Below are 19,642 nucleotides of genomic sequence, written 5' to 3' on the forward strand. Positions count from 1 at the left end.
ACCATAGATGTTATTCTACTATGTTGTTCAATTTAGCATATTTGCATGTTGATGCCATTTTGAGATGATAGTAGTTTAATCATGATATTTGGTTATCTAGTATTTTGGACATATCTCTGGTTTGGTTTTATGTGGATTTATGCTATGGTGATTTACTTTATTCTTGTTTCATTATGCTTTATGATAACGTGAGTGATGTAAATGGATTATTTAGGTATAAACTGAATAAATTGTTAAATTACTAATTTAATGCATTTATTGCTTTGACTATGATGTTATATGAAATTGCACTTGATCATGTGTTTTAGTGTGTAGGATTTATATCCCTAGTAGTGGCACATGGAGTTAGTGATTCAGCTATTCATATTTTACCAATGTCGTCCTTGTATGGTTGACGCATCCTTAATTAATTGTTTAAATTGGACCTTTCAGTGATTATTAAATCTAAACTCATCTACATTATGTGATTAGACCAGTAAGTGTGTCTATGCATATAGAGGTTCACATTGTCATGAAAGTCATTAAGGGAATTTCAATGATTTTATGTTTCCGAGCTTTAATTTTTATTGAATTTAATTTCTAGTAGCTTTGCCATACATGAATTCCTATTTCTAGGAATAACCTATTTTTGTTTGTGTGGATTTAGAGTTTATCTAGTTTAACTAGCTATTTTCCCTAATCAATTATTCACTCAAAAAGTGAATAAGTATGGAAAGAGGAATTCAATTCCTCACTTTTCAATTAGAAAATTAGAGAGCTTTTTCTGAAATTGTTTTCTGAAGGATTGGTCTTCTATTTATTATGAGAGTTACTGTTGTAAGATCTTCATGAGGATAGACTCATTGGGTCCAGCTCAGGGATATTTGCCTTGTCATCATTTTTGGTAGTATCTGTAGGTTATTTATTTTACCTAGTTATTATCCATTTTAGCCATTTTGGCTATCAGGTAGGGCTTTCCCTTTTCTTGTTTCTACTTTGTTTCAGCTTTTGTTTCTAGTAGCAGTTTGTTAGAAGGTTGAGAACTAGTGTTCTCCTTTGTTTCTATTTGTTGGTTCTACTCAATTGGTTGGGTATGAACATTTTTCCTTGTTTTCAGGATGGGGGTTTGGCATTTTGCACTATAATGTTGGTCATTTTTGCATATGATGTACAAGCCCAATTTTTATTGGATGTTCAAGGCTTTTGTGCCTAGAGACCAAATAGGTTTTAACTTTGATGTTTTCTAAGTTTTTGGGCTTTTTGCCTCATTTTACATGCCACCTTGTTTTCTCATGTTTTCTTGGCATGATGTTAGTTGTGGATCTAGATCATCTATTTGGATGTCACTCGGACCATTTTTGCACTTTTATATTGCATTGGGATACATGCCACATCCATCCTCCCAAGCTTATTTTCAATTGAGTGATATTTTGCATTATGTTCTCATCGAGTCCTTATGTTATGATCTTCATGATGGTGGTGCACCACACACAAGTATGTACATGTACATTTTCAAGTGAGTTATGAGGCCCAATTTCCCATTTGTACTTTGATGGAGTTATGATCATTTTGGGTTGGGTTGGGAATATCCATGCCTATGAGCACTCATCATTGGATGAGCATGAGTAGGGTAGGGTAGCATATGGAGGGGCTAAAAACTTGCAGCCCGGTGACTACTCCCATGGGTTGGAAGGGGAAATTTTAAGTAAGTGATAACTAAATAAAAAATTTGGATGGTAATAAAACTAAGATAATAAAAAGATTTAGGATGTGCTCCTTCCATTGGGAACTGTGAGCTACTAGAAATAGCTTGGGCTTGTCAATGCCAAGTGACTCTCCATGATGTCATCCCCTACTTAGTATCCCATTAAGCATGTCTAACCAAGACCTGTAGTTTATGCATTGTCTATGTTCTTGGTTTCAGTCATCATACTATCTAGTGTGAGTGTTAGCCATGGACATTTTCTTTATATTTGTTTATGGTTGGATCACTATCTCCATCAGAATAGTGGGAGTGGACCTACGTGTTTCACGTGGTTGGGAGGCATAGCTACCTTCACCACTACTAGGGACTGGTGTATTAACTAGGTACTTTAGATTCTAGAGTATGTTTTCTTGTGATTTATGATTTCATTGGAATTCTTGTATATCTTGTATATGTGATGTTGGTTATTGTTGCATTCCCTTTTTATGATGTTCATCATATGATAGATGATGTTATCTACCTCATGGGATTATCTTATGCTTTACTTCTAGCATGTTAGATTTCTTTATTCTTATGTTGTGGTACATTTTAGTAATGGCATCCTCATAATATAGCATCGATGATCTGGTTGGTAGATTGGGATGTTATGTGTGGGGGATGGCTAGCATTGTCAAGGTCTCATATGCTACTACGATTGAGAGGAACCACACACTTAGTTTGTTATTTCAATTTATTGCAATGTTGCTTTTTTATACTATGATGTTGCTTTTAGTTAGTTTCCTTCACTGCTTTATTAGATGTTTAGATTTAGTATGCATCTTTCCATCTTTCAATTATTTTTCGAGTGTCCTTGCCTCAAAATGTGGATCTAGTACTTCCCAACATGGAGGAACATTATTTATTTCCTTTTTTTCCTTTTTGTCCTCTGGTGTATTGTTTTGGATTTTTTTGCAAAATTTTATATTCTTGCACGAGAATGCAAAATCTTGCGTGGTGTGTTGGGTTTTCTTGCATGGATTTTGGCACTTTCTCAGGAAAAACCCCGCACTAGTTTTTGGTACTTTGGCTACTAGATCGTATATTTTCTCACATCATTTGGTGCACTTCCTTATGTGAAAGGTATGTTCTTGCATTATATTTTTCACTTCCTCACATGAGATTTTTGTCTAGTGTTGTTCCTTGCGCAAAAATAGGGGGTATCTCCTCTTGTTTTTAGGGATCAATTTTTGGTGTTATAAGTACCCTTTTTGTTTACTTAATTTTCCATATTTTGATAGATCTTAGATTCTTTGTGCTGTTGTTATTTTGGGGTTTTATTTTCTATTTTGTGTCTATATCAGTTTGGGTAGTGGTGTTTGAAGATTCGTTGGTTGCTAGGATTGTGGTTAAGTCTTCCATTGTGATCTTCGTGATCCATGTATGATGTTGTTGTGTACACTCATACTTGTAATTTTTTTAAAATCATGGCTTGTATTTCATCCTTGTTCTAAGGATCTCTAGGCAAGGCATTACAAGTAGCAAATGTAGATCTTGCTAGTAAAAACAATGGTTTGATTGTCTAGTCATGCGCAATTATGAACATGTATGAAACAATGTCCTGATAATGTGATTAAGTGTGCAAAGTTTGAGTTGATGGCATATAGAAGTTGTATCTAATTTACTAAGAGCAGTTCAAAGACAAAGTATTGGGAAAGTAGTTCTTGATGTTTGTTGGCTATCTTACATCTTTGATGTAATGAAGAGATCGATAGTTAGGTAGTGATAGAGGAAAATCAAATGATAATCTCAATGAGTGTGCAAGACCTAGTGTTGCACATGTGAATTTTTTCATAGACTGTGAGCCAACAATGCTATTGTACTTGCAATTAATTAATTATGTTATTTTAATTAATTTGGAAAGCCTTAAGGCCAATTCAAAGAATTATTATGAAGATGTGGTATAAAGGAAAGATATTTTTCTTTATTGTAAGTGTGTGATAAAGTGTATGATGTGTGTTAATATAGTTGAAGAAGTGCGAAGTGTGAAAAGGTGTAGAGTTCTTATTGAATGCGTGTAAGTGATCCAAGAGATTATTGGGTGCAAGATTTGAGATCTGGTTACAAGATCTGAAGGAGAAGAAGTCCAATTGATAAGATAGAGACAAAGGAGAAAAGTACATTTCATTTCTATTATTATACAAGGAATAATACAGAGATAACTTGGATAGTGGGTTCATTGGGCTTGCCCTTGAAGCTATTTGTGTAGTGGGTCCAGTTGTCTTCCACAACTCCTAATAGGGTTGGAATCTCCTAACAAAGATTCAACATATCCTAATAGGGACTCATATGTACTAAATGTTGTAACAAATTCCTAATAAGGTCTATCCTCTAACAAGGGATATTTATATTAGTACATAATCTTGTGGGTACCATCCCCATCGGGGTTTTCCCTTTGATCAAGGGTTTCCCTAGTTAACAAATCTAGTATTATCATGGATGAGTATCTTGTTATGGTTTTAGTTTATATTACTCATATGGATAATATTGTTTAAGATTATTAATTGTGATATTAGTTGGATAACTGATTTACCTCCACCCCCCCTCTTAGTTATATTAGTGGATTATATATTCTAATAATTGGTATTAGAGCATCAGGTCCTTGAAGAATAAGCTTAACAACTTTGGGAGATCAATATATAACATGTTCAAGAAGAATAGTCCAATATTTGATGGGGCCAACTATGATAGTTGGAAGAAGAGGATGAAGACTCATTTTTTGTGCATGGATCCAAGATATTAGATCTTGACAAAAAGTTAGAAGACAATTGTTGAAGAAGAAAAGCTTGAAGGATGCAGTGAAGAAGAAAGAGATCTATTCATGTGTAACATGAGAGCTAGAGAAGCCCCACTGAAATCTCTTCCAGAGAATGAATACAGTCAATTAAATTCACTTGTAAAATCTCATGAAATTTTCAAAGCATTCAAATCTACTTGTGAAGGTGATGATCATGCAGAAAGAATGAGATTATAAAATTAGATATGTTCATTTCAAGATGCTAGAATGATGGAAGATGAATCTGTAAGAAGTTATATTCATAGAATATCAGAAATGGTTGTAGGAATTCACTCTCATGTTTGAATCAAGGAAGATAATGAAGTCATATGGAAGATCTTGAAAAGTTTGACACCACCATTCAAGCCAATAGCTTAGATGATGTAGCTAGTGATGCCCTATACTAAGGATTTCATTAAGGAAACATTACTTGGAAGATTAAAATTAGTAGAAGCAGAGATGAGATAATATGGAGAACTTGCAAGGGAAACTTTAAGTGCCCTAAAAATTTGACCTAATTTGAGAAGGAATACAAGCACTCAAGGAGATTTTGTTGGTAGCATCTGAGTTGATGAAGATAAGAAGATTAAGGAATAACCCTTTTGGTGAGAAGAGAAAAATATGGTAAGAAAATATTTAAATGTTAGACTTCTAATGGTTTTGGTCATTATGCATCTAAATTTCCTAAAAAGGAGAAAAATTTTAAGGGAAAGTTTAACCCTAGAAGGGATAGATATAGAAATTATTTGTAGGCAAATGAAGATGAAGAATCTGATGAGAAAGGTCAAAGTGAAAGTGATGATGAATTAGGATTTGTGGCTCTCAAGGAGGATGATCTTGATAGAAAAATTAGAGAAGAAAGAGATAGTTACCTAGGTGAAAAAGAAGTGTAATTAGATAAATGATAGTGGTTGTTCACATCATATGACTGGTGATATGAATAAGTTTGTTAAGTTCAAGAATCATGATGGAGGTCTTGTTAGAGTTGGTAACAATGTAGCCTATCATTTAATAGGAATTGGATCCATTATTTGTGATGGAAAAAAAAACATATATAATGTTTTTTTTTGATGGATTGAAGTATAAATTTTTGAGTGTTGGATAGTTGGTGGACAAGGGTTATTGGTTATGGTTAATTGAGAAAAACTTCATTATTAAAGATAGAGATGGTAAGATGATTGGAATTAGCACTAGATCCAAAGGTAATGCATTTCAATTGAATATGATGCAGGAGCACCCTAAGTGTAAGAGAAATCTTGCATCAACCAAAAATATTATATTTTTAGTCTTTTTATTTTAATAAAGACTAGTAAACAGGGTGGTTACTATTTATGGAAACTTGCTATTTTTAGTAAGTTTGTCATATGAACTCAAAATGTTCTCATTTTCTAAGGAAACATTCATTTTAGAGATATAAGCCTACCATAAAAATCTCATTGCTCTAGCTTAAGTATCAGAGAAGTTATTGCAAATTTTTGGTGGAAACATTTGTAGAAAAATCTTTAAGCTCACTGTTGGAGGCCTTAAAGTGCTTAGATGAGGTCTGAAAACTTGATGGAAGGCCACTAGCACCATTTTGAGCCTATAGATTAGGAGTGGGCATTTTTGAAAAGTGGTTATAATAGCCAATCAGAGCAATGGTTTGTGAGTTATGGCCTTTTGAAGTTAGGCTACCCAAAATTTCTAAAATAATTATCAAAGATATATTTGGCCAACTCTATATGTTTTGTTATTGTCTGTCATCCCTAGGTATTAAGTTTGACCATCTAGAACCTTCCCAAGTAGCATAAAACTGTCTATTTAAGAAAGGCACAAACATTGTCTAGGATGGCTCTAGGTGATAGTTCGTAGCATGTTTTGAAAATTATTATGTTGAAGATGCCCATGTGAATTAGCATATTGCACTTATGAATTTTGTAATTCCACATTTGCGATGCAAATAAGAAGTCCATATTTTTTTCTCAAATTTGCTATTGTTTCCTTGCTTCTATTATGAGTCTATGGTATTAAGGGGAGCACCCTCCATCAAGTGGTATCAGAGCTAGAGTTCTTGAGTGTGTGTATAGATTGCTGACTATGTGAAAGTTTGCACCAAGACCATGGTTTGGGCTAAGCATGTAGATAGATCATCGATTGTGATGTATTTTGCACTAGGGTTTCAGTGGAAGCACAACAAATGTATTCACGAAGAGAGCATGGTAGAAGAGTTGTAGGTGTTACACTTGAGGGTTTTAGAGCCCTCCAAAGATAGATGCAAGCATTAGAAAAATAAATGTGTAGAGGAATAAATCTTCTTATAAGAGATGAAAGAAATGATAAGGAAAAAGTAGAAGAAAATGCTAGAGTAGAGGCAGTTCTAAGCCTAGAGGAAGAGAGGCCTTTTAGGGCCTTATCCAAGATTGGGAAAATACCTAAGTTTAAAGTTCCCATATTTTTGGGAAATCTTAATCTAAAGGAACTGATCAATTGGATCAATGAACTAGAGGTTTACTTTGAATATGAATTTATTGAAGATCCTAATAGGGCCAAGTTTACAAAGGCAAAACTGAAGGGACATGCAAAGATCTAGTGGTAGGAGGTTCAATTGAAGCAAAATAGAAAGGAAAAGAAAAAAATCACCAGATGGAAATGGATGGTAACTAAACTGAAGCAACAATTCATTCCAATGGATTATGAACTTGATCTATTGAAGAAAATGCAAGGGTTGAAGCAAGTGGAAAAATCTGTTCAAGAGTATACCAAAGAGTTCTACTGAATCTCTTTAGAACTAGCCATGTAGAAGCTGATAAGGAGAAAGTTGCTCATTTTCTTAATGAGTTAAGTCCAAGCATTCAGGATGAGTTGAGTCTAGTTTGAATGAGCATTATTGAGGAGTCATACTAGTTTTCCTAAGAGTTGAGGAGAAACTGAAAGAACTTTGATAATAAGACTAATAGAAGAGGTTACAGTGGAAGATCTAGTGAACGATCTTATGGTTATTGTAATGATGATCAAAATAAAAAGGATGAGGCTATAAGTAGTAGTTATAAATAGAGGAGAAACAATTCCAATCATTTCCATGATCAAAACTATTGGAAATCTGATTGAAAAGTTCATTGTTGTTGAAGATCAAAGAGGGAGATTGTTGTAAAAGAATGTTTTCAACCATTATTTTGTCATTGATGTCAAACCTGCTATTTGTAGGAATGATATTTTCTTATAAGATCCAAGTACTATCACTTAGTTGATTGATTAAGAGGATGTGATCAACAAGATGTAACAAGAGCACCTAAGAGAAAGGTTGAGTTTTGATGATGTAATGAAGTGCAAGGATTAGTTAAGACAATGCTTAAGTAATGTATTGATGACATATTCAAAGATACATAGGTTGATCACACTAAAAATAATTGAAGGAAGAAGTTTTAACAAGGTTGACTACAAATCTTAAACTAAGATCATTAGTAGGTGCCAAGCAAGTTAGTTGAAGCTGAGCAAATTCTCATTAGGAGCTGAGTAATAGAAATTCCTAGTGTGTGTCGAGTGATCTTCATGTGCTTAGTAAAGATCAAATACTGAGCATTAGAAAATTTATAGTTGGTGCCGAGTGATCTTCAAGTGCTGAGCATCAGGAAAAACATAGTTGATGCTGAGTAATATAGTATGTGTCAAGCACCAGTATTTCAATAGTGTTGAGCTCTTGCATTATTTCAAAAGATGAAGATTCACCAAATCTAAGCTGACATAGTGGTTACATTGAATTTTGTGAACAAGTTGGAAGATAAGGATGATGAGTTGTTGGCATAGAATCCTATGTAAACTATTTTTGAGTGAATTCTAAAGAATTATTCAAGAAGTTTCTAGAGGAAATAGAATATGGGTTAGATACAATGAATCCTACCTAATCCATGCAAATTGAAATTAAAGAATGGAAGAATCGAGGGAGAAAAGGAACTCCAAAACTTCTATTTAAGAATTCATAGACCAAGAAGCAAAGAGCTACTAATAATATTGCTGCAAAAAGAGCCCAGTCTATAAAGTGGTTAGAAGGGTGTCAAGGAGAAGACATATAGAAGAAGGAAGAGCACAGAGGCTCTACTTCTATGAGTGGACATGTGGAGATGATTAAACTGGTATATTGAGTATGGAGACTCAAGGTGATAGCTTGAAAGGAGGGAAAGCTATCAAGAGGTGCAATGATTGAAGGTCGAGCAAGGGTATGAGCTGAGAAGTGATCTAAAATCTACAAGATAAGTTGTATGTTGTAGTCAGGTCTAGATTTTCTAATACTCTCTAGCAATTGTATTAGATCTGAAAAACCTATGGACTTAAGTTGGCCTTGCAGCCATTTGTAAATCCTTTAATAGGGTGGCATTCCAAGTGAATTTTCTAAAGTCCTTTAACCAGGCCCACTCTAATAGGGTGGTTAAATCCTCTAACAAGGTCACATTTAATAGTGTGTTGTAAGCCTTTAATAGGGCAAGCCTTTTATAAGGCATCACTTCAAAAGGGTGAAAATTGAGTAGCATGTTACTGGTGATTTTTTCCAAATCAGGTTTCCACGTAAATCATTATGTCATGTGTTGATCTCTTATGTGTTATACGTGCATGTTGATTTAAATTAACTTGCTGACTAGATAAGTTAAAGCTTGGATGAATGAATGGTTGAATGGATCCACTATACTTAGTGAAAAGTTTGAATAGGACATATGGACCTTGAATAATTGATTCACCCCCCCCCCCCCCCCCCCCAAATCTTAGTTATTCTAAAGTAATTCTAACAAGAATAATAGAGATCAAAGAGGAAGAGGCAAAGGACAAGGATCTAGAAGAGGAGGCTTTCATAGGAAATGTTTTTAGTGTAGAAAAGAAGGGCATTGAGCATTTGAATATACCCAGTGCCCAGGAAGGATAGATCGAAGAAGAAAAGGCTAGGCTAGAGTTGTACATGTTGTTGAAGATGCTACATCCTCACATTCTAAAGATGTTGAAAGAGGAGAAGTCCTAGTTAACCAAAGAGTCCTACAAAGTGGTGAGAATAAACTAGAGCAAAGGAGGAGCTTATTTTGCACAAGATGTAGATGTGAAGATAAGTGTTGTGATGTTATCATTGATGGTGGAAGTACTGATGATCTAGTGTTAGATATAATGGTCACCAAGTTGAAGCTAAAGAGGTAGAAACGCCCATGTCCATACTTTTTTGCTTGGGTGCAAGATGACCACAAGGTCATAGTCAATAAGCAGTACTCAGTGAAGTTCAAGATTGGAAGCTACTAGGATGAAGTACTATGTGATATCATACCTATAGACATATGTCATATGTTGTTGGGTTGGCCATGGTAGTTTGAAAGACATTCTATACACGATGTGTGAGCAAACACCTACACTCTAACTAAGGATGGAGTGAAAAATAAGTTGAAGTCATTGAAGGATAAAGAAGAAAAGGTATGTAGTGCTACCAAAATATGTTTTGTTGATGGAAAAGAGTTTCTTAATGGTATGGAGCATGAGCATATGTGTTTTTCTATAATTTCCAAAGATAGTAAAGAAGAGGTAGAGGAGGTATCTATAAAATTTTTAGATATGTTGGGAGAGTTTTTTGATATTGTATTAGATAAAGTACCTAATGGATTTCCCCCAGTGAGGGAGATCAGTCACTAGATAGATTTGGTTCTAGAAGCCAATTTTCCAAACAAGGTAGTGTACAAAATGACACCAACAGAAAGTGAAGAGTTGAATAGGTAAGTTCATGAGGTTTTACAGAAGGGGTTGACTTGAGAGAGTTTGAGTCCATGTGTTGTACCAATAGCATTAGCACCAAAGAAGAATGGATAATGGAGGATGTGCATAGATTCTCATGCTATCAACAAGATCACAGTGAATTATATATTTCCATTGCCAAGGATGGATGATATTATGGACTATTTGAGTGGAGCTAAGTATTTCACAAAGATAGATCTGAAAAGTGGGTACCATCAAATTCGTGTTAGAGAAGGTGATGAGTGGAAGACTACTTTCAAGATAAGGGAAGGACTGTATGAGTGGTTAATCATGCTTTTTGGGCTAACCAATGCACTGAGCACTTTCATGAGGCTCATGAATGAGGTTCTAAAGTAGTTTCTAAGAAAGTTTGTCATTGTTTACCTAGATGATATATTGACCTTTAGTATGACATTGGAGGAGCATTTGATTCATATTTGCAAGGTGTTTGATAAGTTGAGGGAAGAAAAGTTATTGATAAACTTGAAGAAGTGTAGTTTTGTAAAGAAGGAGCTGGTGTACCTAGAATTTGTAGTCTTAGTAGAAGGTCTAAAAGTGGACCTAGAGAAAGTGAAGGCTGTCCTTAAATGGCCTAGTCCAAAGAGTACAACAAAGGTAAGATCTTTTCTTGGACTAGCTACATTTTACAGAAAGTTCATAATAGGTTTTAGTAGTATTTTTGGACCCTTGACTGAAAAAATAAGAGGAGATAGGAAAGACTTTAAGTGGACTGTAGGAGCAGATAAGAGTTTTAATCTGTTGAGATAGAAAGTTATTGAGCAGCTTGTTTTAGCACTTCTTGATTTTAACAAGGTATTTCAAGTAGACTATGATGCTAGTGGTACTACCATGGGATCTGTTTTGAGCCAAGAAGGTAGACCTATTGCTTATTTCAGTGAGAAGCTGAATGATGCAAAAAGAAAATAATATGTTTATGTTCAGTAATTTTATGCTATAGTTCAAGCATTGAAGAAGTGGAGACACTATCTTCCTAAAGAGTTTGTTTTGTATATTGATTATCAAGTTTTTTAATATTTGAATAGTCAAGGAAAATTGAACCAAAGGCATTGAAAGTGGGTTGAGTTTTTGCAGAGTTATACATTTGTTTTGAAACACAAGACTAGGAAGTCTAACAAAGTTGCAGATTCTCTTAGTAGAAGACAACTTTTGCTAACAAAAATGTAGATAGAGGTGGTTGGATTCAAAGAACTCAGTACTTTGTATCCAAATGATCCTAATTTTAATGAAGTGTGGAAGGCTTGTATAGAACTTCTTACACTTGATAGGACAAAGTGGTTGTATTTTATGATCCAGGATAGTATGTTGTTCAAAGGAAGTCAGTTGTCCATTCCTAGAAGTTCAATAAGAGAGAATCTCATCTATGAGAAGCATAGTGGAGGATTGGCTAGACATTTTGGTAAAGATGAAACCATAGATTTGGTTGCTGAAAATTATTCTTGGCCATAGTTGTAGAAAGATGTGACAAAGTTTTTACAAAGTTGCAGAGTATGTCAGATGGTGAAAGGAGTGAAACATAATACAGGGTTGTATCAGCCATTACCTATAGTAGAGAAGCTATTGGAGGATGTCAGCATGAATTTTTCTCTTGGATTACTAAGGACACAACATGGGCATGGTTCTATTTTTGTGGTGGTTGACAGGTTTTCAAAGATGACACATTTTATTCCTTGCAAGAAGACTAGTGATGTTGTTTATGTAGCAGAGTTATTTTCAGAGAAGTGGTGAGATTACATGGTCTACTAAAGAATATAGTTTTAGATAGAGATACCAAATTTTTTGGGTATTTCCAGCATACATTATGGAAGAAGTTGAAGATATATTTTAATTTTAGTTCATCACATCATCGATAGACTGATGGATAGATAGAAGTTGTGAATCGTAGTTTGGGAAACTTGTTGAGATGCTTGGTTGGAGATAAACTAAAAGGATGGGATATGATTCTACCAGAGGCAGAATTTGCATATAATAATTCTGCTAATAGGAGTGTTGGTAAATCACCATTCCAGATTGTATATGGGATTAGTCCCAGAAATGCTTATGAATTAAGGTTGTTGGATAAAGGAGAGATAAGTAGTTCTAAAGTAGAAGATTTTGCTAAACATTTTATGAACATCCATGAGGAATTGAGGAAGCACATCATAAAGATGAATACATAGTATAAGGCTAAGGCAGATGTGAAAAGGAGATATAAGGAATTTCATATTGGAGATAAAGTCATGGTTCATTTGAGAAAGGAGTGTTTTCTAGTGGGTACATATAATAAGCTAAAGATAAAGAAGTTTGGATCATGCAAGATAGTGAAAATGCATGATTTTGGAAATCTGTATGAAGTAGAGTTTCCTATTGAATTTAATATTTCACCAATATTCAATATTTCAAATTTGATAGAGTATTATGAAGGAGGTGATGGAGATGAAGTTGCAGAAGCACAAGGTAGCATTCTAGTAGCTAGTTTGGCTACAAAGGATATTAAGGAGATACTAGACACTCATATTGGAAAAAGTACTAGAAACAGAACTTATTAATAATATCTAGTCAAATGGAAAGGGAGGCTAGTTGAGGATTCATCATGGCTAGCAAAGAAGGAGTTAAACCATCTTGGTTTTCCTGTAAACACATGAGATGTGATGGGGTCACTTCTCAAATTACCCCAAGTGTCTGATGCATGAGCATCCTAGGTGTAAGGGAAACCTTGCATCACCCAAAAATATTTTATTTTTAGTATTTTCTATTTTAATAAGGACTAGTAGATAGGGTGGTTACTATTTATGGGAACTTTCTATTTTTAGTAAGTTTTTCATATGAGCTCAAGATGTTCTCATTTTCTATAGGAAGGTTCTTTTTAGAGATATAAGCCTACCATAAAAATATCATTTCTGCTCCATCTTACGTATCAAAGAAATCTAACAAGGAATCACCCTCCTGAGTAGATAATTTGAAGTAAAGATAAAGGCGTAATGACAAGGAACATAGTAAATGAGGAGATATGTTTGATATCTCAAGTTGTACCTAAATGTGTAGATGAAGCAGTCAAAGATAATCATTCGATCTAGTAAATGAAGGAAGAATTAGATCAGATAGTAAAGAATGATACATGGGAACTAGTTCCTAGACCAAAAGACAAGAATATGATAGGAACAAAATAGGTTTTTAGGAATAAGATGAATGAGAAAGAAGTTATGAGGAACAAGGCCAAACTTGTTTGTAAAGGTTATTCATAGCAAGAAGGCATTGATTATGAGGAAACATATGCACCAGTAGCAAGAATTGAAGCAGTAAGGATGTTCCTGGCTTATGTAGTGAATAATAAATTCAAGGTTTACTAGGTAGATGTTAAGTCAGCCTTTTTAAATGGAGAGCTAGAAGAAGAACTTTATATTGAGAAATGTGAAGGTTTTCCTTTATCAGAAGGTAAAGACATATTATATAGATTAAAGAAAGCTCTTTATGATCTAAAACAAGAACCTAGAACTTGGTATGCGAGGTTAAATAGTTACTTGACACTGCTTGGATTTACTAAAGGCACAATAGACAATAACTTATATCTAAAAGAAATTGAAGGTGGATTATTGATTATTGTATTATTTTTTGATAACATCATTTTTGGAGGTAATGATGAAGCTAATGATAAATTTTCTGAAGAGATAAACAATGAATCTAAAATAAGCATGATAAGATAAATGAATTTTTCCTTATGCTTCTAGATTATGAAGAATAATGATGGTATATTCATTTCACAAGTTAAGTAACTAAAAGATTTTTTGAAAAGGTTTGGTTTAGAAAGTTGTAAACCTATTAACACACCTATGATAAATGGTCATAAGTTATCCAACAAAGATGAGACACCTACAGTGGAGGAGAAGAAATATAGATCCATGACCAGATATAGAAAATGCTGTTGGGATTGTAGCTAGATTTCAAGCTAATTCTAAGGAATGTCATTTCAAACCTTTTCCTAAAGATATATTTGATTACTTGAGAGGTATGCTTCAGATTATACCCCTGCCTACTTTTGAGTAGTTCATGTAGATAGTGTCTTAGTCCAATGGTATATAGAACTATTATTTGACTAGACTGAATGATGATGCTTTCTGTGTGGGGGAGTATCTAGTATGTACTATGTCATTTAGAACCCTTGGCATGTGTTATTTGGTTTGAACACTATCTTTGGACACTCAATCTAGTTGATGACTTGGAGCAGCTAATTAACAATTGGTACTTTGAGATTGAAGTCTTTAACATTAATGTCAATGGGGGAGAATATGTATGAAATTTTTTTCCTAAAGCATGGGGGAAAGTATGCATAAGATGAGGACAGAAGCAACATCAAAGCATTACTTGGTATTCTTAGAACTTAGATTTTTTTCATCTATGTTGTTATCAATGCCAAAGGGGGGGTGGGGGGGGTTGTTAGCATGAATGTTGATGATACTGCATTGGGGGAGTATCCTAATCATTGGAGAGTATTGACATGTTACATTCATGACTTTGTTTGTTATTGATGTCAACATAGCATTGATTCTGTAAAGACTGGCTGAGTAGTAGACATAGATCTTGATGGTACAGACAATGGTTGATTGTCTAGTTGTGTGTAGTTATGGACATGTATGACACAATGTCTGAGTTGATGGTATATAGAAGTTGTACTTGATTTACTAAGAACAGTTCAAAGATAGAGTATTGGGAAAGTAGTTCCTAACATTTGTTGGATATCTTATATCTAGAATGTGTTGTGGTTTCACAATGCATGCCCTATTTTTCCTAGAAATAGGGACCCCATACTTCTTTTTTTTAGCTTTGTGGATCCCTCATTTGGGGTCTAAGTCTTTTTATGGTTTTGGGTAGTGTTTTTACCTAAATTTGGGTCTCTGCCTAGAAGCCCAGAAGCGGGAAACCATGTTATTGAGGGAGAAAGTCAATTTTTCAAAGTTAGAGGTGCACTAGCACACCTAGCACACTTCACTAGGTGTGCTAGTGTGCTAGTAGTTCAGAAAGAAAGCACTTCCCTCTTGGAAGTGCTCAGCTACACAATAGTACACCTCCAAGAGGTGTGTTGGATCCTAGGCCTATAAAGCCCAGGACTCCCCCACTTCTCTCCTCACCTTTATTTTCTCCTCTGACCAACTATCAACTATACCTCCACAACTCAAGAGGTGCATTGTTGTGCCCAATCATCCTCATTTGCACATTGAGCACACCAAAATGTTAAGAAAACATAGACAGAGGTGCACACCTTGTACACCTTTTATTACATTAACTTTAAAACTTAAAAAACTTAAAAGCACTCACCAAGGATAAAAGTGTGAACATATCAAATGTGTGCACCTATGCACCTTTGTGAGGATTAAAACATCACTAATAGATTAGAGGATGTATACATGGTGCACCCTAAAAGGTGTGCCAAATGTGCACCCTTTCCTTTTTACATTAGCTTGCTCTAGTGTTGTAAGGGTGCACATCTGGCGCACCCATGAGATGTGATAGGTGTGCACTCTCATTTTAAGAGTTTGTATAAGAGAAAAGGCCCACCTAGCACACTTCTAAGGTGTGCTAGGTGTGCACTTTTTTGTCTTTCAAGGTTAGAAATAAGGTTTTTTGATGTTTTTAGATAGTTTTGGTAAACTAGAGTTTCTAGGTTGTGCTTTTGTCATCATTAGGTTTACTTTAGTGAGTTTTTGTTCACCTCCAGACTAATGGATGTTAATTTTGTGCAGATTCAATGACTTCTTCATTGTCCTCCCTTGTAAAGATGGCTTTGAAACTTGTGGTTTTCAAGTTTTAAGGCATTCCAATGAAATCACACTTTCAAGAAGAATATTTAGAGATCTGGGACACTGAGCTTGACCATATTGATTGGAAGACTTTCCTAGTTCTATACAAAAAACCTACTGAGAAGTTCCTAATGATATCTTCTCTTATCTAATAAGTGCTAGTAAATGCAGCATCACATCTAGTATCAATATAGTCCTAAAGTTGATCATGTCACTGGTAGAAAACTATGTCTTTCAAGAAAGGGTAGTGAAGAGAATAATAGGAGAGATCATGCTAGATCTCATACATAAGAACATAGAAAAGGTATGCCATCTTTTGAGAGTAGATCACTATATTAGATTGACCTATCACTAAGTGGAAAGATGGTACAAAGAACATGGAGAGGAAGCATCAGAGAGGAATCTTTTTTCAAAGAGTACAAAATAGTGAACTATACCTTCATTTTTGTAATCATTTGATTTATCAAAGGGGATTATGTGAAAAGGATGCTAGATGAGGCAATGACAAAGATTACAGAATTCAAAACCTACTACATCCAATTTAAGACATTCACTTATTTGAGGGTAGTAGGAATGACTGTTAATCCCAAGAAGATGTTAGATTGTGGTGACCGATCAGGAAAGTACTATACATACTTCATAATACTTGTATAAAAGGGCTTAGGGTTGGGTATTTTTCATAATGTTGTGATACGAAATTGGTTCTTGCGATGATATTGAGCTGTAAGGGATTACGGATTGTAATCAGATTGTAATCACCAGATTGTAATAAGATCGGACTTTCTGTTTGGTGGACATAGCCCAGGGATTGGGTGAACCATGTTAAATCTTGGTGCCTTATGTTCATTTCTGTGTGTTCTATTATTTTCTGTTATTGGTTATATTTGCATGTAGTTTTTTATTTCTGTCCATGGTTTATCCTAACAAGTTCTATCAGAGCAAGGTTGTCTTTCAGTTATCCTCTACAGGAAAGTCTCACGGTTAAGTGGGAGTCTCACAGTTGAGTGGGAGCGATGGCAGATGAGGGTAAGTTGAGGGTTGACAGGTTTAATGGGCAGAACTTCCAATTATGGAAGATGCAAATGGAAGACTATTTATATCAGAAGGATTTATGGAAGTCGTTGGAAGGAAAAGCCAAGAATCAGGGAACTATGTTAGAGGCTGAATGGGATCTTTTGGACAGAAAGGCACTCGAAAGCATTTGATTATGCTTGGCACCATCGGTGGCATTTAATATTACAAAAGCAAAGACAACAGAAGATTTGATGAAAACCCTAGCGACATTGTATGAAAAGTCCTCCGCTTCAAATAAGGTATTTCTCATGAAGCGTTTATTTAATATGAAAATGGCAGAAGGTGGATCTATTGCAGATCATGTAAATGAGTTTAATACTATTACTAGTCAATTATCTTCTGTGGGTATCAATTTTGATGAATAAATTAGGGCTCTCTGGATTTTGTGTTCTTTGCCTGAAAGTTGGAATGGCTTGGTAATGGCGGTGAGTAATTTTGTTCCTGGATCTAGTACCCTAAAATATGATGATGTGATCGGTGTTATTTTAAGTGAGGAAACTCGTAGAAAATCCTCAGGTGGATCTACATCAGGAAGTGCTTTAAATGCACAAAGCAGGGGCAGAACGACTAAAAGAGGAAGTAACTCTGGAAATCATGGGAAATCAAGAGGAAAGTCAAAGGGGAGGAGGTCTCAATCGAGAGGACCAAATGATTGCTGGTACTGTGGGAAACCAAGGCACAAAAAGAAAGATTGCTGGAATCAAAAGAAAAATGAAGGAGATAAATCAGATGGAGACAAGGAGGCAAATGTGGTAAGTAACAAATCTGAAGAGGATGCTTTGCTTCTGTCTTTAGAGAGTGTTGATGATTCATGGGTTTTAGATTCTAGTGCTTCATTTCATGCTACACCTCATAGTGGTTATTTCATTGATTATGTCCAAGGGGATTTTGGGCTTGTTTATTTGGGGGATAATGAACCCTGTCAGATTGTTGGAAAGGGAAAAATTAAGATTAAGTTGCAGAATGGGAATCATTGGCTACTACATGAGGTAAGACATGTTTCAAAACTAAGTAGAAATTTGATTTCAGCAGGGCAACTCGGTGATGAGGGTTGTGTAGTTACTTTTAATGATAAAAATTGGAAGGTTTCAAAAGGTTCCCTTGTAGTAGCAAAAGGTGTGAAAGTAGGCACCTTATATCTTTGTACAGGTCATATTGTTCCTTCTACTTTGATTGTTTCAGAGAAAAATGAATATTCAGGAACAATTACTGTAGTTGAGCAGGGAGAACAAATAGCTATTGTAGATTCTGATACAGCGCTGTGGCACAATAGACTTGGGCACATGAGTGAGAAAGGTATGAAAGTACTTCATTCAAGGAAAGTTTTACCAGGTGTAAAATGTGCGAATATGGATTTGATTAAAAGTTGTGTGTATGGAAAACAAAAGAGAGTGAGTTTTGTGAAGACAGGGAAGGAAAACAAAAAGGAGAAATTAGAGCTTGTGAATACATATGTATGGGGACCATCCCAGGTATCTTCCCTTGGTGGCTCTCATTATTATGTTACATTTATTGATGATGCAACTAGAAAAGTATGGGTTTATTTCCTTAGACAGAAATCTGATGTATTTCAAACTTTTAAGAAATGGAAATGCTTGGTTGAAAATGAGACTGGTAAGAAATTAAAATGTCTCAGATCTGATAATGGTGGTGAGTATTGCAGTCATGAATTTGAAGATTATTGCTCCACTAATGGTATTCGTAGAGAAAAAATTGTTCCAAGGACTCCACAGGAAAATGGAGTGGCTGAACGCATGAACAGGACTATAATGGAGCGCGCAAGGAGCATGCGGTTGCATGCTGGGTTGCCCTTACACATGTGGGCAGAGGCTGTCAATACTGTAGTATATTTGATTAATAGAGGTCCCTCTACTCCTTTGGGCTATGGTATTCCAAAGGAAGCATGGACTGGTAAGAAGGTGAGTTATTCTTTTCTCAAGACCTTCGGTTGTGAAGCTTTTGCTTATATAGACTCTGAATATAGAACCAAGCTAGAAGCTAAATCAAAGAAATGTGTCTTTGTTGGATATGGCATTAATGAATTTGGTTATAGGCTTTGGGATTTTGAAAATCTTAAAATTATTAGAAGTCAGGATATCATATTCAATGAGAAAGTGTTGTACAAAGATCTGTTGCAGCAACATGAGAAGAAAGAAGATGATTATGTAGTGCTGGATGATACTCCAAAAGCTGATGTTCCAGTCATTCCTCATGATGTGCAACAACTGTAACAACAAATACCACACACACCAGTGAATGTTAGATGGTCAAAAAGGCAAATTAGACCTCCACAAAGGTTTTCTCCCTCTTTGTATTCTATTTTACTTATTGATGCTGGTGAACCTGAAAGTTATGATGAAGTTGTGTAGGTGGATACTAAGATTCAATGGGAGTCTGCAATGAAAGATGAAATGGACGCTTTGCTGAAAAATAAGATATGGGATTTGTGCAAGTTTCCTGTAGGTAAAAAGGCTTTATAGAATAAATGGGTTTACAGGTTGAAAGAAGAGGAAGGAGGTTAGAAAAGATTTAAGGCCAGGTTAG

Source organism: Cupressus sempervirens, chromosome 1 (genome assembly GCF_028749045.1).
Source record: "Cupressus sempervirens isolate cs-2001-9-10 chromosome 1, ASM2874904v1, whole genome shotgun sequence".
Lineage (NCBI taxonomy): Eukaryota > Viridiplantae > Streptophyta > Pinopsida > Cupressales > Cupressaceae > Cupressus > Cupressus sempervirens.